The sequence below is a fragment of the Heloderma suspectum genome, chromosome 1 (genome assembly GCF_057233095.1).
Source record: "Heloderma suspectum isolate Gila_16-S chromosome 1, 16-S_ref, whole genome shotgun sequence".
NCBI lineage: Eukaryota > Metazoa > Chordata > Lepidosauria > Squamata > Helodermatidae > Heloderma > Heloderma suspectum.
This window is the reverse complement of record NC_139458.1, coordinates 406,539,976-406,565,132: the sequence shown is the minus strand read 5'-3', so window position 1 is coordinate 406,565,132 and position 25,157 is coordinate 406,539,976.

The following is a 25,157-nucleotide window of genomic DNA, read 5'->3' as shown; positions in this document are numbered from 1 at the left end:
CCTCCATGGAATGGGGCTCTGTCTTTTCAGTGACGTAAATTACAATGCATGTTAATGCTACTGTATAAATAAGTAATAATAAAATTATTCTCTGCAGAGCAGTGAAGCTGGCAATTGTTCTTGCAAGCATTTCTCAGACTATTTCGGCAGCGTGGGGGACCAGATTATTTTAAGGCTGAATTCTAACTCTACAGGATTGCCTTTGCCTTGAATTAAACAATGCCTTCGTTATTCTGGGATTTTTACCTATGCATTTCTTCTGATGAGCCTCTACCTTTTAAATTGTTGAATTATAGATGATAATATAAGGCTGCTGAATTGTTGTTGTCGTTCAGTCGTTAAGTCATGTCTGACTCTTCGTGACCCCATGGACCATAGCACACCAGGCCTTCCTGTCCTGCGCTGTCTTCCGGAGTGTGCTCAACTTCATATTTATTGCATCAGTGATGCTATCTAGCCATCTCATCCTCTGCCGTCCCCTTCTCCTTTTGCCTTCAATCTTTCCCAGCAGCAGGGTTTTTTCCAGGGAGCTTTCTCTTCGCATTAGGTGGCCCAAATATTTGAGCTTCAGCTTCAGTATCTTTCCTTCCAATGAGCCCTCAGGGTTGATTTCCTTTAGGATGGACTGATTTGACCTCCTTGCAGTCCAGGGGACTCGTAAGAGTCTTCTCCAGCATCACAGTTCGAAAGCATCAATTCTTCGGCGCTCAGCCTTCCTTATAGTCCAGCTCTCACAGCCATACCTTACTACTGGGAAAACCATAGCTTTGATTAGACGGACCTTTGTCGGCAAGGTGATGTCTCTGCTTCTTACTATGCTGTCTAGGTTTGCCATAGCTTTCCTCCCAAGGAGCAAGCCTCTTTTAATTTCATGGCTACAGTCACCGTCTGTGGTGATCTTGGAGCCCAATTCCTGAAATTACCATCCAGTTCTGACCAAGAGAAAAAAGTTAGTTTTTCTAACTTTTAGAAAACTAACAGTAGAAAACTAACTAACAGTAGTTCTGACCAAGAGAAAAAAGTTAGCCACTGTCATGGCTGTCAGGGACATTCAGATCTTTCCTGTATAGTTCTTCTGTGTATTCTTTCCACCTCTTCTTAATCTCATCTGCTTCTGTTAGGTCCCTGCCTTCTTTAAGAATAATCAAAATTGTTTTTCTGGAACTCTCATCTATAATGATAAAGGGGGCGGGGGGTCTGTCCATCCATCTGTCTGTCAGTACCATAGCACCAAGACCATTAAACCTAGACACCTAAAACTTGCCATGCATACTAAGGACCCTAAGGTCTATGAGATTATTTCTTTTTTAACACATTAAATTTAATTTAAATGTGTCTATGTGTTGAAGTGTGATCCCTTCATGGATCACTGCCTTGTTGTGGCGAAGGGGCTTGCGTAACTCAGTGAAGCCATAAGCTATTCCGTGCAGGGCCACCCAAGACGGACAGGTCATGGCGGAGAGTTCTGACAAAATGTGGTCCACTGGAGAAGGAAATGGCAACCCACTCCAGTATTCTTGCCAAGAAAACCCCATGGAACGTATCACAAGGCTAAAAGAGATGACGCCGGAAGATGAGCCCCTCAGGTCGGAAGGTGTCCAATATACTACTGGGGAAGAGCAGAGGGTATTTCCAAGTAGCGCCAGAAAGAGTGAAGTAGCTGGGCCAAAGCCGAAACGACACTCAGCTCGGATGTGTCTGGTGGTGAAAAGAAAATCCGATGCTGTAAAGAACAATATTGTTTAGGAACCTGGAATGTCAGATCATTGAATCGAGGTAAGCTGGAGGGGGTCAAACATGAGATGGCAAGATTGAACATCGACATCTTGGGAATCAGCGAACTCAAATGGACAGGCATGGGCGAATTTAATTCAGGTGACCACCATATCTACTACTGTGGGCAAGAATCCCTTAGAAGAAATGGAGTAGCACTCATAGTCAACAAAAGGGTGGGAAAAGCAGTCCTGGGGTACAATCTTAAAAATGATAGAATGATCTCAGTACGAATCCAAGGCAAACCATTCAATATCACAGTAATTCAAGTCTATGCCCCAACCACTGATGCCGAAGAAGCTGAGGTTGATCGGTTCTATGAAGACCTACAACACCTAGAACGAACACCAAAAAAAGATGTCCTCTTCATCATAGGGGATTGGAATGCGAAAGTAGGAAGTCAAGCAATCACCGGGATAACAGGCAGGCATGGCCTTGGTGTACAAAATGAAGCAGGACAAAAGCTAATAGAGTTTTGCCAAGAGAACACGCTGATCATAGCAAACACTCTTTTCCAACAGCACAAGAGACGACTCTACACATGGACATCACCAGATGGTCAATATCGAAATCAGATTGATTATGTCCTTAGCAGCCAAAGATGGAGAAGCTCCATACAGTCAGTAAAAACAAGACCTGGAGCTGACTGTGGCTCAGATCATGAGCAGCTTCTTGCAAAATTTCGGCTTAAATTGAAGAACGTAAGGAAAACCACTAAACCATTCAGGTATGACCTAAATCATATCCCTTATGAATATACAGTGCAGGTGAGGAATAGATTTCAGGGATTAGACCTGATAGACAGAGTGCCTGAGGAACTATGGATGAAGGTCCGTAACATTGTTCAGGAGGCAGCAACGAAATCCATCCCAAAGAAAAAGAAATGCAAGAAAGCCAGTGGCTGTCTGAGGAGGCTTTACAAGTAGCTGAGGAAAGAAGGGAAGTGAAAAGCAAGGGAGAAAGGGGAAGATATATCCAACTGAATGCAGAGTTCCAGAGAATAGCAAGGAGAGACAAGAAGGCCTTCTTAAATGAACAATGCAAAGAAATCGAGGAAAACAACAGAATGGGAAAGACTAGAGATCTCTTCAAGAAAATTGGAGATCTCAAGGGAACGTTTTGTGCAAAGACGGGCATGATAAAGGACAAAGAAGGCAGGGACCTAACAGAAGCAGATGAGATTAAGAAGAGTTGGAAAGAATACACAGAAGAACTATACAGGAAAGATCTGAATGTCCCTGATAGCCATGATAGTGCGGTCACTGAACTTGAGCCGGACATCCTCGAGAGTGAAGTCAAGTGGGCCTTAGGAAGCATTAGTAACAACAAAGCTAGCGGAGATGACAGTATTCCAGCTGAGCTATTTAAAATCCTAAAAGATGATGCTGTTAAAGTGCTGCATTCAATATGCCAACAAGTTTGGAACACTCAACAATGGCCGCAAGACTGGAAAAGGTCAGTTTACATTCCAATTCCAAAGAAGGGCAATGCCAAAGAGTGTTCAAACTACCACACAATTGCGCTCATTTCACATGCCAGCAAGGTGATGCTCAAAATCCTACAAGCTAGGCTTCAGCAGTGTGCGAACCGAGAACTACCGGAAGTACAAGCGGGGTTTCGAAGAGGCAGAGGAACTAGAGATCAAATTGCCAACATTCGCTGCATCATGGAGAAAGCAAGAGAATTCCAGAAAAACATCTATTTCTGCTTCATTGACTACACTAAAGCCTTTGATTGTGTGGATCACAACAAACTGTGGCAAATTCTTAAAGTGATGGGAGTACCAGACCACCTTACCTGTCTCCTGAGAAACCTGTACGAGGGTCAAGAAGCAACAGTAAGAACCCAACATGGAACAACCGAGTGGTTCAAAATTGGGAAAGGAGTACGACAAGGCTGCATATTGTCACCCTGCTTGTTTAACTTATATGCAGAGTACATCATGAGAAATGCCGGGTTGGCTGAATCAGAGGTCGGAATTAAGATTGCTGGGAGAATTATCAACAACCTCCGATATGCAGACGATACCACCCTAATGGCAGAAAGCGAAGAGGATCTAAAGAGCCTCTTGTTGAGGGTGAAAGAGGAGAGTGCAAAAGCTGGTTTGAAACTCAACATTAAAAATACTAAGATCATGGCATCTGGCCCCATCACTTCCTGGCATATAGAAGGGGAAGAAATGGAAGCAGTGACAGATTTTACTTTCTTGTGCTCCAAGATCACCACAGACGGTGACTGTAGCCATGAAATTAAAAGACGCTTGCTCCTTGGGAGGAAAGCTATGGCAAACCTAGACAGCATAGTAAGAAGCAGAGACATCACCTTGCCGACAAAGGTCCGTCTAATCAAAGCTATGGTTTTCCCAGTAGTAATGTATGGCTGTGAGAGCTGGACTATAAGGAAGGCTGAGCGCCAAAGAATTGATGCTTTCGAACTGTGGTGCTGGAGAAGACTCTTACGAGTCCCCTGGACTGCAAGGAGGTCAAATCAGTCAATCCTAAAGGAAATCAACCCTGAGTGCTCATTGGAAGGACAGATACTGAAGCTGAAGCTCCAATATTTTGGCCACCTAATGCGAAGAGAAAACTCTCTGGAAAAGACCGTGATGCTGGGAAAGACTGAAGGCCAAAGGAGAAGGGGACGGCAGAGGATGAGATGGCTAGATAGCATCACCGATGCAATGAATATGAACTTGATCACGCTCCAGGAGAAAGCGCAGGACAGGAAGGCCTGGCGTGCTATGGTCCATGGGGTCACGAAGAGTCGGAAACGACTGAACAACAACAACAACAAAATGTGTTTAAGGCCTACAGCAACTACATCAACCAATAGGGGCAGACTCTCCTAACCAGCATATAGCTTTGCAGTCCATGCCGTTGGAAGTCAAGGGAGATGTGTAGGCTGAAGCACAGAACTGTATACCCACTGTGGGGCAGCCTCAGAGGAATGGAGTGGACAGACCTTTCCCTCTGGGAGTTATAGGGCGTGCACCATATCAGGGGCCATGCTTATTGGTGCCAGCAGGCAGGGCTTCACTCATACAGGGCAGGCACAACGTGTCCAACCCTGACAGCTGCATCACTTTGCTTGACGGCATCTCTGTATAAAACTAAGGGCTATTCTAACCATGTGAAGCTGGGTCTGACTGCGAGTAATGTTACATTGGAGCCATAGTGCAGTGAGGCACTAATTTTACACTCTGGACTTCATGGCTTTAGGAGGGAGCCCTTCTTTAGATGGGTATGACTTCCTTGCTACATTTGGGGGCTTTCCTGCTCATTCCATTGAGTAGGGCTCTGGGCTGGTGTCCCAGAGTCCTGCCCAGCTGGCAGTACTGCCTGGAACCTTGAACTCAGTGTTGAATATAGGTGACATGATTTTCCAGACTTCATAATATTTAGGCAGTATTCTGTATCTCTATGTCACTTTATGAAAAATCATAGACATAAAAAGACCCTCCCTCTCCATCCAGAGGAGCTTACAATCTGCACCAGCCACCCCCAACCTCATGCCCTCTGAATGTGTTGGACTACAACTCCCAGCTGTGCTGGGTGAGAATGTTGGGAGTTGTAGTCCAACTGGAGGTCATGAGGTTGGGGAAGGCTGATCTACACTTTGATATAGGGGAGGCAACGGTGGGAGAAGGGGTAAAGGAAGGGGAGGGGGAAACAGCAGCAAGGGTACTAAGGGAGGAATATCAACAAACAAAATATGTCTTTAGGCTTTTCTTCAGTTACGGTTGGGGAATAGAGTATTAAGCCAAAGGCTTCTCGGGAAAAGTAGGGTTCTCATCTGTCATGCAATGCTGGTTCACAGTTCTGCATGTATTCCATGCATCTGTGGGTTTCTCTGGCAAGAAGTGTACAAGCTACGATCCGGGGCAAAAACCTTGAAATATTTCTCCCCCATGCACCCCATCTTTCCTTTTCTTTCTGTCTCCTTTTTTTCTCTCTGAGAAAAAAGAAATACAATTATTTGAAAAGCTGAGCAGTGACATTGGAATAAATGATGCAAGGGTAAGTGCTGGGATAAATGCCATTGGAATAAATGACATGAGGGTGCTGTTGCACTCATGCCCTGCTTGTGGGTTCCTGGTCGACAGCTGGTTGGCCACTGTGTGAACAGAATGCTGGACTAGATGGACCCTTGGTCTGATCCAGCAGGGCTCTTCTTATGTTCTTAAGCATGTGGAAGGTACCACCAAGTCCAAAAGGTCACCAACATGGTTAACAGGCTGTGTTAAGCGAGCTATTAGAGAAAAGAGAGCTTTCTTCAGAAAATGGAAGTCTTGCCCAAGTGAGGAAAACAAAAGGGAGCACAAGCTTGCACAAAGGTGATGCAAGTTGAAAATAAGAGATGTGAAAAAAGCATTTTGAAGAGCATATCGCTAACAATATCAAGGCCAACAATAAAGAATTATTTAAATATATCAGAAGCAGAAAACCAGCTAGCGAGGCAGTTGGACCATTGGATGACAGTGGAGTTAAAGGACTACTGAAGGAGAACAATGAGATTGCAGAGAAGCTTTTCATCTTCTTTTCATTTGCAGAATTCTTTTCATCTGTCTTCACTGCAGAAGATATTGGACAGATACCTGTGCCTGAACTGATGTTTTCAGGAAGGGAGTCTGAGGAACTGAGGCAAATAGTGGTGAAAAAAGATGAAGTTCTCAACCTTACTGATAAATTGAAAGCGAATAAATTACTGGGCCCAGATGGTATCCATCCTAGAGTTCTCAAAGAACTCAAATATAAAATTGCTGATCCTCTAGCCAAAATATACAACATGTCCCTAAGATCAGTGTCTATACTAGAGGATTGGAAAATGGCCAATGTAACACCAATTTTTAAAAAGGGATCCGGGGGGAGGGGGGTCTGGGAAATTACAGGCCAGCTAGCTTAATGTCTGTTCTGGGTAAACTGGTTGAAGGCATTATTAAAGATAAAATTAGTAAGCATATAGAAGGACAAGCCCTGCTGAAAAACAATCAACATGGCTTCCGCAAAGGTAAGTCCTGAATCACTAACCTTTTAGAGTTCTTTGAGAGTGTCAATAAACCTGGAGATGGGTGATCCAGTAGACATTGTTTACTTGGGCTTCCAAAAGGCTTTTGACAAAGTCCCTCACCAAAGACTCCTAAGCAAACCTAAGAGTCGTGGAATACGAAGACAGGTCCTCCTATGGATCGGTAGCTGGTTAAAAAACAGAAAACAGAGAGTAGGAATAAATGGTAAATCCTTGCAGTGGAGGGAAGTAAATAGTGGGAGGGAAGTAAATACTGGGGTCCCACAGGGTTCTGTATTACAACCAATGCTTTTCAACCTGTTCATAAAGATCTGGAATTAGGAGTGCGCAGTGAAGTGGCCAAGTTTGCAGATGATACCAAATTATTTAGGGTGATTAAAACAAAAAGGAATTGTGAAGAGCTCCAATAGGATCTCTCCAAACTGTGAGAATGGGCATCTAAATGGCAAATGCGGTTCAGTGTAAGCAAGTGTAAAGTGATGCATATTGGGCCAAAAAATCCCAACTTCAAGTATAGCCTGATGGGATCTGAGATAGTAGTGACTGACTAAGAAAGAGATCTTGGGGTTGTGGACAGCTCGATGAAGATGTCAACCCAGTGTGCAGCTGCTGTAAAAAAAAGGCAAACTCCATGTTAGGCATAATTAGAAAAGGAATTGAATCTTTTTCTTAAACTTCTTCTTCTTCTTATCATCATCATCATCATCATCATCATCATGGGATTATGATTGTTACTATTCCTTGCTGGTTAAACCTTTAATGTTAACTAATACGTGTTAATTGAATGGTAATATATGGCCAATAGAAATGGATTGTTTGCTCCTGTTCCTTTGCTATAAGACTGAGGTTATGACACTGAAAGATAAGGCTCACCGTTTATGGTGCAGTGGACTGAAGATTTAATAATACCTGCAATGTTTGGAAGAGTGCTCTATAGGTATAATCTGTAATTGGATTTATATTTGGATATTTGGTTTGCTATTATTGAAGTTTAGATATAATCCTTTTTTTTTCTTTTTTTCCCTTTCTTTTTCTCTTTCTTTTGCTTTCCTGCCTTTTTCTTCCTCAGAATACTGTAATGTTGGAAACTGAAGATTTTGATTATGTTGTTGGGATTGTTTATTTCATTTATAAAAAAATAAAATAATAGATTCAAAAAAAGAAAAAAAGAAAAGGAATTGAGAAACTGACAATATCTTACTGCCTTTATACAAGTCTGTGATGCAACCAGACTTAGAATATGGTGTGCAGTTCCAGTCATCATACCTAAAAATGATATTGTAGAGCTGGAGAAAGTGCAGAAAAGGGCAACTACATTGATCAAGGGGCTGGAGCACCTCCCCTATGAGGGAAGGTTAAAACAGCTGGGATTGCTTAGCTTGGAAAAAAGGAGGGTAAGGGGAGACATGATAGAGGTGTACAAAATTATGCATGGTGTGGAGAATGTGGGTCGGGAGACTAGAAAATCCATCAAGTAAGAAAAAGTGGAATAGCTGCACCATGCTTTCTGGTTGTTAGGACTCCTCCATCTGGAAGCACCCTTACTGACTTCTTTAAAAAGGAAGCTGGTGGTGGTAAATTTGGAATCTACAGCAGACGTGGCCTTTAAGAGCTGATCGAGAAGGAAGCCTGTTCAGTCTGCAAAAGATAACATACAAATGTTGCTCTTACTCTGTGGCACTGTGCCTTCAGCAGAAGCCTTCTGGGATTCTCTATATTTAACTCCTGTCTCTTCCCTAGTCAGCATGCAATAGCATCTTTCCAATTAGCAGATATTCCTTTTTTAAAAAATTCCAGCCCCCAAGCCTCATTATTCTAAATTTATCTCCAAATCGAACAACCATTAGCCCCTCTATAATTAGGCGAAGAACTAGAAAGTTTTAAATACTTCTTTCCTTGACCACATTATTTCTCATTAATCGACTCCCTTAATGTCAGCACCTTTATCACAGTCATGGGTTTTGCCACTGAATTCTATGACCTTGAGCAAACCACAGAGCCTGGCTGTGTCTCTGATTCCATTCTGCTAAAAGGCAGCTGATGATGCATTTCTTTCAGAGAGACCGTCCTGTTAAAGAGAACACTATGTTCAGTGGAAACAAACTGACAGGGCAGCACAACTAAACTGGCAGTAGTCAGCTGACCATTGTAACATATCACTTCTACTGAACAAAGGCCTTGTTTATCTCTCTGAAGCAGGAGTGTTGAATGTCTTTCAGCCCCAGGGCCAAATTGCATTTTGGAGAAGCCCTCGGGGGCTCTATGCCAGTGGTGGGTGAGGCCAGAGACAAAGGGGCAGGGATAATGGCAGAAGGGGGTACGGCCAAACATACCAGCACGTTTTACCTTAAAACTCATACTGCTTTAGGAAAGACATTTCAACCTTTTAGAATGGGGAAGAAATCACACAGAAGCCAGGCAACCACCAAACCATAGGCAGTTGGGAGGAGGGAAGCAGGAACTACCTTGTGGCATGGGGATAGGGGCATGGCCTTCTGAGCAATCCCAGAACCATATATGGGGAACCATATACAGTAGCTGGACAAGCCCTGCTGAAAAGCAGTCAATGCAGCTTCCACAAAGGTAAGTGCTGTCTCACTAACCTTTGAGAGACAGTCAATAAACATGTAGACTCCAGCTCTACAATATCTTTTTTTAGGTGTGGTGACCAGAACCGTACACAGTATTCTAAGTGTGTTTGCACCATAGACTTGTATAAAGGTAGTATGATCCTCAGTTCCTTTCCTAATTATGCCTAACATGGAGTTTGCCTTTTTTTTTACAGCAGCCACACACAGGGTTGGCATCTTCATTGAGCTGTCCACCACAACCCCAAGATCTCTTTCTTGGTCGGTCACTGCTAGCTCAGATCCCATCAAGCTATACTTGAAGTTGCAATTTTTTTTACCCCAACATGCATCACTTTACACCGGATAACACTGAACTCCATTTGCAATTTAGATGCTCATTCTACCAGTTTGGAGAGATCCTTTTGGAGGTGGATTTGGTCCCTGGGCTCATGTTTCAACACCCTTGTTCTGGAGCCTGCAGTGGTATCAGTCCTGTCCCTTCTCTCTAGATGCCCACCCACTCTTTGTGCAATGTTGCAATTCCTTCTGCTCAAGGTGGCTGATAAAAATCTACTTCATCACGCTATCCTCTAATTGACCAATATTCTGCAAAAGGCTTGTGGCATTATGTAAGCCATGGTTAACAGTGCCATGTGGCTTAGCTTATTGCATTGCCCGCTGTTCTCTCAATTGTACCAGTACAGGCTGTTGCAAAGAAGCCGTGAAGCTGCCACAAGTCACACATAGTGTGGTGTATGTGTAGCAGCCATATCGGGGGTCAGACTAAGTAGCCTCATGCAGTCTCATGTTTCATGTTCTTGCTAAGCTCTTGCTGTCTGAAATATATGTTTGTAAGCTGACAAGACGCAGGAATGTCTTATCTAGTTAGCAAGGCTAAAGTCAGAATGGTGGATATGTTCTTGCATATTATGTTCTTTGTTTATCATGGCCTATAACCCAGTTCCTGGGATATAGACAATGGTGCCAAGAGAAGAAATGTTGAGGACTGCAACTCCACACGGGAGGGGGAGGAGGAGCCGTTTCATATGTGTCATAATGTCTATAAAAACAATTTGCTGATGTATTTCGGGGCTTCTGGCTCTTTGGAAATGATTCCAGCCTTGAGCCCACGCGTTAAATAAAGAAACTCTTTTTCCTTCACTCCGTGGTCTCTCTGACTCTGGGTTCTGCAACACAAATTGTGCCGTGACTCGGATGTGGCAGGCTCTGAGACAGAGAGGTGGCAGTTGCCTGCTCTTAATCGCCGCACCGGGAGGGAGAGCTCGGCGCATGCTTCCCTTTTTTGGCACCACCGACCTTTTTGTCGGGTGAACGGGAGAAGGCCTGTGCCGGGATCGCCCAAACGGCAGCGAGCAGCAAGAGAACCTTGGGAAACGGAGGAAGGAACTTGAGCCCTGCCTGTATCGCAGCTGCAATTGAGTTGAAACCCACATTGGAAGCCTTCGGGAGAAAGGCAAGTATGGAGTAAAAAGAGGGCCCCCGCCTTCGGGAGTAAGGCCACTGGGCAGAAAAAAAGAGGGCCCCGCCTTTGGAAGTAAGGTCAGTGTTAGTATACGTATACAAAAGGTGACCCACCCGATTGGGGGTGGAAGGGGGGACTTGATCACTCCCCCGAGCAGGCACTAATACTCAGCAAGGCGCTGAGGAAACTGCTTTGCTCTAGTGGAAAAGTGGGAAAGTGAGTGGCAGGGACATATGAATGAAGAGATGAAATTGATGATTGTGTGAGTGGCTACTGCGGTTTCTGTTGCATACCATTGACCGTCCGGGTGCCCAGGCCAGTAGCAAAGTGCGTGGTGTGAAATTCCTTTTGTGTCGGTCAGTGAGACCCCTTACTCACTGACCAATCCCCTTCCCTCTTTGTGTCTGTCTTCATCTTAGGAGGGAGGCTATGGGAGGTGGGGGAAGCAAGACTTGCACCCCCTTGAGATGTATGTTAAAAAAAGAAGGAAAAAGTTTTTTTTAAAAAAAGATTCAGAATAGAGAGAGGAAACAGAAAAAGCTCAAGGTCGAGCTGAGAGAAAAAAAGAACAAGATCTGAGGCTGTTAATTAGAGAAATGTTGCAGGACAGCCTGGCTTTTAACAAAGCGTGGGAGTGTGAGGCCGAAGAAGAAGCTGTTAGCCTAGCGCGCCGAGAGGGGGGCAGGAAAATTGCCCACAACGTTCTGAGTTGTGCAACGTCATCACCTCGCCTAATTCAAATAAAATCCCTAAGAAATAGAAACTGAAAATGAAGACCCAGAAGATGAAGGCGCAAAATGGAATAAAGGTGAAGAATCAGCCCCCAGGGCACAGTCTAGACCTCTCTTCGAGTGAAAAGTGTGCCATAAGACTGTCCCAAGGCAGAATGAAGCGGAAAGACCACGATGAAGATCTCTGTCAAGGTAGCCATGTTTAGCTTTGAACTGTCCTAGAATTTCATAGAGCCTGTAGACCATCAGCTATTTGATTTCTGAAGAGCGTAACCGTTAAGCTTTTGCCGTGGGATTCCCTGCAATGAAGAAATCTCACTAATTTGAGTGTCCAGTGTTAGACTGCCTGAGTGTGTGTGCTGAAGAGACCGAGAAACCAGACAGCATGTTCCTGGCCAAGCCAAAATCACGCTACTACCATGATCCTGGAAGCAATAAACTGTGTAAGCTGGAAGACACAACCTGATTGAGAAGAAAAGAAGATATTGGAGTAACTGTCTTAAAAAACAGTGAGATCTGTGTAGCTGGCTAGCTGACGCTGTCAGTGATGTTACAACTTTAAATTAAGACTGTTTTCCTATTTGAGACCCCAGCGAAAAAAGCTGACCCGAGTTATTTGTTGCCCGTGCCAAAGCAAAGATTTAGCTGCCCTGTACCTCATCGTGTCCTGTTTTGAGCTTGGGATTTACAAATACAAACAAACTGAGAAGCTTGCCTTTGAAGTCCTGCAAATCACCCCACCGCCTCCCGGAAGAAGATTGATGGCTGCCTGAAAAATGCAAGTATAAGGCGATGCCCATCACCCCCCAGCGTCCTGAGTTTCAGCACTTTGCTTTCGTGTGCCAAGTTGAAGGGGAAGAGAAGAAAAGAGGTGTGTGTGTGTGTGTGTGATATTGTAAATCCCTGGCTAGCTTGTCTAGTGATAGATAGCCCCGAGAGCTTCCCCCCTCAATTGCTGAATCTGCTCCATCATGCCTTACCATGCAAAAAGTGTTTTCCATTCATTGTGTTAAATTGCAGAAAAAGTTTGTTGTGTATATTTTATGATTTCTTAGATATCATAAAATATATGTGATATTTGCAGATTAGTGTTAGTTGCAACTCCAAATGATACTGAGTGTGGTTCCCAATGAATGACAAGGAGAAAAGACAAAGTCAAGTAGAGAAAGACAGAGGCAAGTAGAAAAAGACAGAAATAGAGAAAGTAGCAAACGGATAGAGAAGGGAGAAAAAAAGAAGAAAGAGAAGGCAAGAGGCAAAGAGAAAGAACATTTGTAAAGAAGAAGCGTGGCCATAGTTGCCCCCAGGGTGAATTAGAAGCAGCTAATTATGCCTGGAGCTTATTACCTGGGGTAAAGTAGCCACAATAATGTAATAGTTCTTTAAGATGAAGAAAATGTAACTAGAAGGAGAAGAAGAGCCTATCCCAAATGTGTGTCATTGGGACTAGTGTAGAGCAGAAAGGTTTAAGTAAGTGAGTTTAACTTGAAAAAAGACAAATAAAGAGACAAGGCTGGTGCATAGAAAAAAAGAGTTTTATGTAAAAAGTTTGAAACATGATCTGCAATACAGGCAGATCAGCAAGAAAAAGAAAGCAAAAGAAAGAGAGAGAGATTTCTGCTCCCATATTAATAAATGAAAGTGTTATCAAGCACTTTGCTGGGAAGCGAAGTCTGTTTACAGAAAGCTGTGCCTGAGAACCAGACACTTCTAGCCTATCCTGAAAATGCTTGCTAGTGTTGTGCTGCGTCATGGGTAACATGTATGGTATAAAACCCATTTAGCCCAATAGCTCGTGGTTCAGAGAAGCTGCCTGATCCAACCATTAGGTACGCCTGTGTGCTGTAAGTCACCCAATAAAGTCTCCTTGTAAGTAACACACCCCCCCCCGCTGGAATCCCAAAACACAAGCGGGGCTAGAGCGCCTCACCCAGTATCAAACCCTGCTGTTAGAAGCCATGGAAGCAAGTATGAAGAAGTCAGTTAATATGACTAAAGTGTCTGAAGTGCTGCAAGGTGCCACCGAAGCCCCCAGAGCGTACTTAAAGCATCTTTTAAATGCCTATCGCCAGTATACCCCCCTCGACCCAGAGGCCCAAGAAGATGTGGGCGAGGAAAAGAAGAAGACCCGGCAGAGGCAGAAGATTCTTAAGAAAGAACCACTGTGCCCAGTATAAACAAGATGGACATTGGTGGCATGAATGCCCAAATAAAACGAATCAAATACACAAAGGAAAAAACCAAAGGAGCCAGAACGGGCGAGAGAGAAGACAGCTTGAGAGGGGCCGTGACATTAACTGTGAGGGGCCGTGACATTGACTTCATGGTTGACCCTAGAGTGGCATCAAGAGCAAGCAAACGTTAGCCTTAAACAAGAAGTCCAAACACTGGGCAAAGTTCTTCAAGCCCAGCGACACTTTGTCTTAGAAAATAGGCCCCAATTCCCATCACAGAAGTTCATCCTTTCCAACCAAGAAATGAAGTATGAGTTAAAGAGAGAAAAAATAACCCCTTGACTCCCAGATAGAGAGGACTGAAAACTGTTATACTTTCCACCCCCACAGCTATAAAAGTAGCTGGAGTTAAACCTTGGATACATTGGACACGAGTCAAGACAGCGAGAGGGGGGGAGTAGACTATAAACAAAAATCCTTTGAAAGGATTTCTTTCCTTTTCCAAAATCCTTTAAAAACCATTCTAAAAAAGCAGTAAGAAGACTCAGGCTAGACCTTACTGTGGGCACCCCAGGAAACTGTCCATCCTGCGTACAGTCAGACCTGCAACTGGAGAATTGAAGAAGGGGACTAGACCCTACTGCAGCTAGCCAGGTGAATGGCTGCCCAGCGTACGGTCAGATCCCAAAGAAGATCAAACATGCGTGTTGTAGTGTTAGTAGTGTTGCATTGTGTTTCCTTAATAAAGTGCAAAAAGGGGGGTCTGCCCCTAGAGAGAGAAGTATGTCCCAGGGATTCGCTGATAATTACTGGCTTCACTTAGCTAACATCACTAGAATAAAACATTTTTGTTTGCCAAGAGATATACCTGCAAACAGGTTTTTTTATCTTTTTCTCCCCCATCATTTAATTTGACTAATAATAGTAATGCTGTAGATGTTCAAATCAATAATCTGCATGCATAATATAGTGGCTGACATAACAATGGGACAAAACAATTGGCTAAATTGGTTAACCCCTTGGCTTCCAGATCTTAGCAGGGTTAAGGCATTGTTCATCCTAATTCTACCAGTGTTGTTCATAGAGATACTGTTATGACTTTCCATTCCTTGTTTTATGCTCTGTTTAACCAATCTGTTTTATGTCTTGGCTCGTAAAACTGCCGCCCTCTACGCTCTAATAGCTCAACAAGATATTAAGTAAGAGAGTTGCTATAAGAGTCCTGTGTTATGCTTTGCAAACCAAAATGTCTATTTGCGTAATAAAATGCTATAATTGTAATGAAATTATGCATTTAAGGGGGGAATGTAGCAGCCATATCGGGGGTCAGACTAAGTAGCCTCATGCAATATCATGTTTCATGTTCTTGCTAAGCTCTTGCTGTCTGAAATATATGTTTGTAAGCTGACAAGACGCAGGAATGTCTTATCTAGTTAGCAAGGCTAAAGTCAGAATGGTGGATATCATGTTCTTGCATATTATGTTCTTTGTTTATCATGGCCTATAACCCAGTTCCTGGGATATAGACAATGGTGCTAAGAGAAGAAATGTTGAGGACTGCAACCCCACATGGGAGGGGGAGGAGGAGCCATTTCATATGTGTCACAATGTCTATAAAAACAATGTGCTGATGTATTTCGGGGCTTCTGGCTCTTTGGAAATGATTCCAGCCTTAAGCCCACGCGTTAATTAAAGAAACTCTTTTTCCTTCACTCCGTGGTCTCTCTGACTCTGAGTTCTGCAACATATGGGCCAGGCCCGCATAGTCAACAGACATACAGAATTATGTATGCACATGCCTTTTACATTTTTAGGAAGGCAATGAGTGTATGTACACCAGTTGCTAGGGAACAGGGGTGGGAGGGTGCTGTTGCATTCATGTTCTGCTTGGGGGTTTTCTTGTCGACAGCTCATTGGCCACTGTGTGAACAGAATGCTGGACTAGTTGGACCCTTGGTCTCATTCATCAGGGCTCTTCTTATGTTCTTAAGGCGATGCAACACAGATACCATGGACTGAACAATGCAAGCAATTTTCACTGCTCTCACTCCAATGTTCTGCCCACCCCAGCTGCTTCTGTCATGCTACCTATCCATATGCCACATGCACAACTTGGGAAAGTCAGATATGAGAGAGACTTGCACTTTTCCATCGTTGTCTAATTTGCCCTTCTATTCCCTCCTCTATGCTGAGGGGTAGCTTATACCAGGGGGGTGGGGAACTTGTGACCCTGCAGATGGTGTTGGACCACAGTTCCCATAATCCTTGGCCATTGGACATACTTGTCAGGGCTGGTGGGGGTTGGAGTTCAACAACATCTGGAGGGTCACAGGTCCCCACTGCTAGTTTATACCATCAGCATACGGATGCGGTAAGGTATGAGCAGAGCAGAGCAGAGCGGAGAAGAGCAGAGCAGCACACACATATGAAAAGAGAAGCACGCACACCAGATGTCTTCCAATAACTCAACTCTTTATTACTACTTATGGTCAGCGTCAATTGATTTTCTGCACCTTTTTGACAGCCAGAAAACCTGATACTACAACACTGGAAGGAAAACCAGTGGATTGAGGACCATACAGTGTTTTCAACAACTGAATGGGTGGCATATAGACGCCACCTTCAAATGGATACTTATTTGGATATTTGGTCTGCTTTTGTTGAAGTTCATGTATAATTGCTAGAAAGTAGTTATATATATATATATATATATATATATGCGTATTTCATCTGTATTTATTGATGTGGATATGTACAAATCTCTGTGAATGTATTTATATGTCTTTCTCTTTTTCTCTTTATGTTTTTGTTCTTTTTGATATTTCACAATAAATAATGAATTAAAAAGAACTATTTATTACTACAACTCATCAAGAACACCCAGGGCAGAAAAATTTGTACTGGAGGAAAAGAAATGGCAACTTCACTGAAAGGTGTCCCAGGTTATTGGTGCATGTAGGACCAGAGCTGTTTTCCCTCCTTGAGGGGATTATGCAGGTCCATGGACGGCATGCAAAGCACGTGATCAACCACTGAGCTAAAGTCCCTGAGAGGTACTGCTGTCTTTGGCTCCCCTCTTTTTGCCCAGTTCAGCTCAAGCAAGGAAGCTCTGACTCAGCAGAAAGATTCAAACACACTTTACTCCGTCCAGCAGCAGTTAGTAGCCCTAGATGGATATGCAAATCTTCATCTATATCAGGGGTGTGTGGCCCGTGGAGGTTTCTGAGAGCACAATTCGGCTCCCAAACAAGGCACGTGTTCCCAGCATACCTTGCTTTCAAGCAAAACGGCTGCATTTTTTTTTTGCTGCCAACACCACTGCAGCAAAGACAGCAGCGGGGGGTGGGGGGGCAGCAAAAAAGGCCATGGGGGTGCATGTGGGCCACATATTACACACCCCTGTCATAAATAAATGCAAATATGACAAAATGCCATAAGCCTCCCGTGACTTCATTACAAAAGAGATGAAACCTGAGTAAGCCGTGCACTCGCTCTGGAAATTCTCACCACTCAGAGAATTGGGGTGCACTTAACATTGCATTGTCTGAATTGCTCCTGGTTTTTAAAAAATGTTTTCTGTTGCTATAAAATAATTTTGTTCCCTTCCCCACATGCCATCGTCTTGGAATGGGTTCTGTCACTTTTTTCCTGCTTCCATATGTGGAACACAGTGATAAAGTTATCTAAACTGCTTTTAGACCTGGGGAGAAACTCTTCAATATGTCCAATTTCCACGCTAACATTTTTCCAGCTCTCTTGCTGCCTGATCCTTGTCAGTATTAATAGTTTTGAACTGCATGCTAACCCCTGCAAGAGCATTCTGCAAGATGTCCTATATCCAGTCCTTTTGAACTCAATCTTCAGATCTTCAATCAAGTAAATATCCTCTTTACTCACAAGGCAAGAATATTAAAGGGGCGGGGGGAGAAAACGTCTTGCCTGTACTAGACCTCTTGGTCTCCTCCACTAATGACTCTGGATTACCCCCCTCCTTTATCTTGCTGTGTGTGATTATCTGTGCTATTCTCATGCTGTGTTAACTGGAAGGTTGTTCAGCTGTGGAGCTCTTCACTCCGCTTAATGTTTATTTTTAATGACGCTCCTCCAGTTCGCCTTTACAGGGTAGATCACTGCAGCTCAGTCTTGTCCCTAAGTGCCCAGATTGGTTCTTCCACTCTAAATTATTTCTTGATGCCCTTTTTCAAGGCTGCTTCAGCATCAGCTTATAGGGCAAACAGAACAGCAGATACTGCAGCAAATACTGAAGCTGGCAAATCCAGCACTGTTTATGGTAGAGTGTCATACTTTATGGAAGACAGTCCTCCGTTTGAAGGGTTGTCAGAGGACAGTCCTCTCTTGGAAGGCATCCTCAATTTCATTTTATTTATTATATATTTATATATAATAAATATATATTTATATATATATATATTTCTATTATATTTCTATACCGCCCACTAGCAGAAGGTCTCTGGGTGGTTTACAAAGATTAAAAACCTCAAAAATACATTATACACAGTATACAAACCATTTATATACAAACATATAAACAGGCAGCACGAAGACACACATATATCTAAACAGTTTTAAACAATCAACAATAAGAAAAATCCAGGACGTCATTAAAACTTCTTCATATGCTGCCAAGTGCCTGAGAGAAGAGAAAGGTCCAAACCTGGTGCTGAAAAGATAATGTTGGCACCCGGTGGGCCTTGTCAAGGAGATCATTCTACAACTGGGGGGCCACCACTGAGAAGGCCCTCTATCTATTTGAACGACTCTCCTGTCCAAGACCAGTTTAAAGATAAAGAAGCATCAGAAGGGAGAGTAGGCAGGGGCCTTAATAGTCAGCACTGAGCAGACATACAACTGGGTAACAGTCTTCCCCACTCAAGTAATATGTATTGCATTTCTTTTTAAATTAGAGTGATTATTTCCACACTTGCATGCACATTTAGAAATAATTGCTATAATTAAAATAGAAATACAATACCCCTGTCATCGGAGTGGGGAAGACGCTGACAAGTTGGCTTGTCTTCTGCTCATCTGTTAATGATCTCAGTCAGCTGCCCAGTGCTAAGTGTTGACAGGCATTTTCACCATTGCTGCTGCTCTCTCTTCTTATGGTTCTTTATCTTTAAGCAGGACTTCAACTGGACAGTCCTTCAAACAGAGGACTGTCTCTGTAAAGCAGGGCACATGGCCACCCTATCATGTTATACAGCCCCTCTACTCAGCACTGGTTAGGCCTCATCTGGAGTACTGTGACCAGTTCTGGGCACCACACTTTAAGAAGGATGCAGACAAGCTGGAGAGGGTTCAGAGGAGGGCAACAAAGATGATCAGGGGACTGGAAACAAAGCTCCATGAAGAGAGACTGAAAGAACTGGGCATGTTTAGCCTTGAGAAGAGAAGACTGAGGGGAGATATGATAGCGCTCTTCAAGTACTTGAAAGGTTGTCACAGAGAAGAAGGCCAGGATCTCTTCTTGATCATCCCAGAGTGCAGGACACAGAAGAATGGGCTCAAGTTACAGGAAGCCAGATTCCGGCTGAACATCAGGAAAAACTTCCTGACGGTAAGAGCAATACGACAATGGAACCAATTACCTGGGGAGGTGGTGGGCTCTCCCACACTGGAGGCCTTCAAGACGAGGCTGGACAGCCATTTGTCAGGGATGCTCTGACTTGGATTCCTGCATTGAGCAGGGGGTTGGACTCGATGGCCTTGTAGGCCCCTTCCAACCCTACTATTCTATGATTCTCAGCATCAACCAGCAGCACTTGGTTCTCAAGCATCGCCACCTGCAGCTTTAAGGTACACAAACTCTGCTTCTCGGGCTCATCGGTGATAAGACCTTCTCCTCAATGTTCTGAGAAGGCTGTTATCGGGCCTTTGACTCATCTGCACATGCTCAGAGGCTTACTAGCCTGGGAATTGCACCAATAATGAACGTAAGCAAGCATTATGGATCTCTAGGCCCCTCTAACACTACAAATGACTTGGCTACGCTCCTGGGGACAATACAATAGGAAGCTACCTATATTCAAGGAAAAAGCTACACTAGAGCCCTGTTCCATTATATGTTAGCCTTTCACAGGCCATCTGATGAAGTGGGCCACGTCCACGGAAGCTCATGCCAGAATAAATTTGTAAGTCTTTAAGTTGCCACACGACCCTTTGTTGTTGTTTTTCCCCAGAGGTCAGTTGTTTTTGACAGGAACGTGCCCTCATATAGTCTGTTCTGGTGCAGTCCAGGAGGAGTTGTACCATGCGGTAAGTCCTCTGAACAAATCACTTCAGTCATATCTGGTGGCTCACAATCTCCTCCATGGAAATTTAGAACCAATGATATTGAAAGGCTTCAATAGCTCACTTTCCCAGTTACGTACCCACCCATTTCTGTCTCATGTGTTCTGTCTTTTTAAGAGGCAAGCCAGAGAGCCCAACACTAGTAGCAGGCCAGGAGAATGAATGGGAAGAAACCATTGCAGCAGAAGCCCCTATGAGTGGGTGGGCCTGCATAATCTCCTTAGGGCCAGAACGACCATGGGCCAAGTTGGTTGTATAACTAGGGTCCATTCTCTGTTAAATTGCAGTTGTGTTTTTCCTGCAGTCCAAGGTTTTCTGCCCTGGGTTTTTCCAGTGAGTTGTAATAATAAATAACTGAGCTATTGAAAGAAGCCTGGCGCCTGCTACTGTTTCCGCATACACAGTACCCCTAATAACAGCCTTCCCCAACCTGGAACCCCCCAGGTGTGTTGGACTGCAATTCCCATCATTCCCAGCATGCATGTCTTGGAATGATGGGACTTGCAGTCCAACACTTCTGGGGGGCACCAGGTTGGAGAAGGCTGTAATAGTGCTTCTCCAAGTAAACACTCGATTTTCTCAGGCATTTGGGCCAACAACAGCTTAAAGTTTGCACACAAAAAGCAAACTTCTCTTTGCCGTCATAGTTCTTGTTTAACAGTTCTTGTCACTCCCTTTTGTATGCTAACCTCTGCATGTAATTCTCTACAAAACAATAGAAAGAAATTTAAAATGACAAAAACAGCAGCAGCAGCAGCATGCAGCAGCAGCAGTGGCAGAAAGAGTGGCATGCACTAGTTAAATGCCTTCTGGAACACCTTTGGAGCCTTTTTCAACAGACAAGCCCCTGATGGAAACATATGCAAAAACTATTAGTGTTTTTTCACTCCACAAGCTCCACTATGGCAGGTTACGACTCACAAAGGGACATTTACGGCCTTTTTGTACCAGTTTGAAAATATTTCAAATGCATCTCCTGAAGCATTTTCATAGCTACAAAATAGCACCTGTTCTATTTTCTTCCTCTTCACTCTAAGTAAGATTTTCTCATCCTGGTGCCCTCCAGATGTATGGGACAACAACTCCCATCATCCTCATATGTTGGACAACAATTCCAATCATCCCATGCCGAGTTATAGTCCAACTCATCTGGAAGGCACTGTAGAGGGATGATTTCCCTCTCTCTTTCTAGATCCAGCTTAAAAATAAGACTCTCCTTAATTGACACCAAGATAGGTGCACACAGGCCAGGAAACTTTTGAAAACAACTCCTGCTGTCTGTTCTGTATCATCGGAAATGGGGACTTGTGGAGTCCTTGCCAGGCTGAAGTTTTCTACCTGAAATGATTGCTATCACCCTTTAGATAGCCCTCAAAAGTCAAATGAACATAGTGATGTCATTTACAGGCAGCTTAAGAGTTCTCTAAAGAGTCAGAAAGTCTCTCCCCCCCCCCCACATACACACACACAGCTTGCTTTATATATTTTAAATTTCTAGGGGTGCTCCCTGGTGTCAGCCTTCCTCAACCTGGGTTCCTCAAGATGGTTTGACCTACAACCCCAACATCCTGATCATTGGCCATAGTTACTGGGCCTGATGGGAGCTGTAGGCCAAAATATCTGAAGAAATTGCTCTAAATCTTGAAATTCCCATTCCTTACCTGGGAATATTTTCATGTAGGTTGTCTAGAATGAGAGGAGAGTTTTCCCAGGTTAAGAAGGTCTTCTGTTTCTGGTGATACAAAAGGAAATTTTATTTGGGTGGGGGTGGGAGTGGGGTTCATAATATTAGATTTGCCACGCCAATGCAGCAAAGTGCTATCTAGTCAAGCACTGCATCTCCAAATAATGGTGTGAGCAACACCATTAATAGTAGAGGCGACCGACCATTATAATGGCATGAGTAAACAACCAAATAATAATAGAGGTGTATGACCAACCAAAATGCACCTATATAGGGTTCCTTCCTATGTGCCTGGTACAAGTTTGCTAAATCCTTAGAGCAGGACTTCTGGGGGTCATGTCCCTGATAGCCATGAGAGTGCGGTCACTGAACTTGAGCCGGACATACTAGAGAGTGAAGTCAAGTGGGCCTTAGGAAGCATTAGTAACAACAAAGCTTGCGGAGATGACAGTATTCCAGCTGAGCTATTTAAAATCCTAAAAGATGATGCTGTTAAAGTGCTGCATTCAATATGCCAACAAATCTGGAACACTCAACAGTGGCCGCAAGACTGGAAAAGGTCAGTTTACATTCCAATTCCAAAGAAGGGCAACGCCAAAGAGTGTTCAAACTACCGCACAATTGCGCTCATTTCACATGCCAGCAAGGTGATGCTCAAAATCCTACAAGCTAGGCTTCAGCAGTATGCAAACCGAGAACTACCGGAAGTACAAGCGGGGTTTCGAAGAGGCAGAGGAACTAGAGGTCAAATCGCCAATGTTCGCTGGATCATGAAGAAAGCAAGAGAATTCCAGAAAAACGTCTATTTCTGCTTCATTGACTACGCTAAAGCCTTTGATTGTGTGGATCACAACAAACTCTGGCAAATTCTGAAAGTGATGGGAGTACCAGACCACCTTACCTGTCTCCTGTACGAGGGTCAAGAAGCAACAGTAAGAACCAGACATGGAACAACCGAGTGGTTCAAAATTGGGAAAGGAGTACGACAAGGCTGCATATTGTCACCCTGCTTATTTAACTTATATGCAGAGTACATCATGAGAAATGCCGGGTTGGATGAATCACAGGTCGGAATTAAGATTGCCGGGAGAATTATCAACAACCTCCGATATGCAGACGATACCACCCTAATGGCAGAAAGCGAAGAGGATCTCAAGAGCCTCTTGTTGAGGGTGAAATTGGAGAGTGCAAAAGCTGGTTTGAAACTCAACATGAAAAAAACGAAGATCATGGCATCTGGCCCCATCACTTCCTGGCATATAGAAGGGGAAGAAATGGAAGCAGTGACAGATTTTACTTTCTTGGGCTCCAAGATCACCGCAGACGGTGACTGTAGCCATGAAATTAAAAGACGCTTGCTCCTTGGGAGGAAAGCTATGGCCAACCTAGACAGCATAGTAAGAAGCAGAGACATCACCTTGCTGACAAAGGTCCGTCTAATCAAAGCTATGGTTTTCCCAGTAGTAATGTATGGCTGTGAGAGCTGGACTATAAGGAAGCCTGAGCGCCGAAGAATGGATGCTTTCGAACTGTGGTGCTGGAGAAGACTCTTACGAGTCCCCTGGACTGCAAGGAGGTCAAATCAGTCCATCCTAAAGGAAATCAACCCTGAGTGCTCATTGGAAGGACAGATAATGAAGCTGAAGCTCAAATATTTTAGCCACCTAATGCGACGAGAAAACTCTCTGGAAAAGACCCTGATGCTGGGAAAGACTGAAGGCAAAAGGAGAAGGGGACGGCAGAGGATGAGATGGCTAGATAGCATCACTGATGCAATGACTATGAACTTGAGCACGCTCTGGGAGAGAGCGCAGGACAGGAAGGCCTGGCGTGCTATGGTCCATGGGGTCACGAAGAGTCGGACACGACTGAACAACTGAACAACAACAACACTGGTGACAAGGTAAGCATTTGCCTCCTAGGCAAGCGCTTGGCAACTGGAGAAAAACCTAAGTTCTGTCCTCGGCGGTCTATAGATGTTTATTCAACAAAAAGGCAGGAAGTTTCATATTTGCACAATATTTGCACAATATTTGCACAGACTTATCTGAGATGCCCTTCACACCTCAAATGGAGTTGGTTTTCCATGATGTTACACAAAGTGGCTGGGGAATGACACAGCCATGTGAGTGGGTCAAATTACATGGGTCTTTTCCGTGCAATTGGCACCCCATCACGAGGGACAGTGCCGATGTTCCCTGTCACATGGTCGCAACATTCACATGCAGACCACAGCAATGTGGAATTGCATGATAGGAAATGCTGCTCCCCCAAGACTGCACGTGAAAGGCACCTCAATGGGAGTATAATACAGAATCAACCAGTTGGGAGGTGCATTTCACTAGATCCTTTGATTCAAGGATGGGCAACTTCAGCAGGTCTAGGGACCATTTTTGCCACCTGGACCTGCACCATGGGCTGCTTTTCTGCCCTTGCCACCCTGTGGAATTCTGTGGGACACCAATGGTAGCAAATGTTTTTGCTGATAAAATCAGCAAACTGCTACAGACCGCTACAATGGTCAAATTGAACTTGCTTCCCACCCCAAAAAAATATGTTCTGCAGCGGAGAATTGCAGGGACTGCACTGGAGGACGGCATGTGGTCTTTAGGCTGTGTGTTGCCCACGTGGCCACGCCTGCCTTGATCAGTGTGCCAACTCACGTACTTTTCTGCTTGGCATTTCTGGGTGTCATCCTATGCATGTTTAGACAGAAAAACATCCTAGAACTCCCAGCATGGCTGGCTGGGGCATGCTGGGATTTGTAGGCCTTTTTTCCTGTCTAAACATGCATAGGATTGCACCCTATGTTACTTAAGGTGCAGGCCACTATGTGCTGGCTAATAACTCTAAACCCTTTAAAAAAGGAATCTTCTAAAGCAAACACTGAACCACCAGTCTGTTCAGAATTTGTCTTCTCTTCCAAAAGCTGCGGAAATGTCTCCGGCAAATGCCTTTCATTAAGACAAACAATCCAGTCATTCTCAGACTGTGATAGATGCATGGTTTTGAAGCTGAGGGGGTGGGGAGCACTGAAACAGAAAATAGAAGAGGTTCATCCAAGACCTATATGTTTTAATTAAACATAAACAGCTGCTGGCTGTCTTAGCTGAGAGGTGCCTCCCCTTGGGGTTATGTAACATTAATGCTCGTTGATTTGCGAAACTCTGGGGACATCTTTGCACAGTTTTGAGGAGACAAACGTTTGTTGGTTGAAGGTTGTTGTTTGGTGGGTTTTTTGTTTTGTTGTGTTTTTCAGAACGCTGATTCATTATCATCAGAAGTACTTGCTTAATTAAAAGAGAAATCCAAAGGGATTTTTGAAGAGTCTTGTCATTACAACTTAATTTTATAAACAGTCAGAAACACAGTATCTCGCTCTGCTCAAGCAAATCATGAGATTAA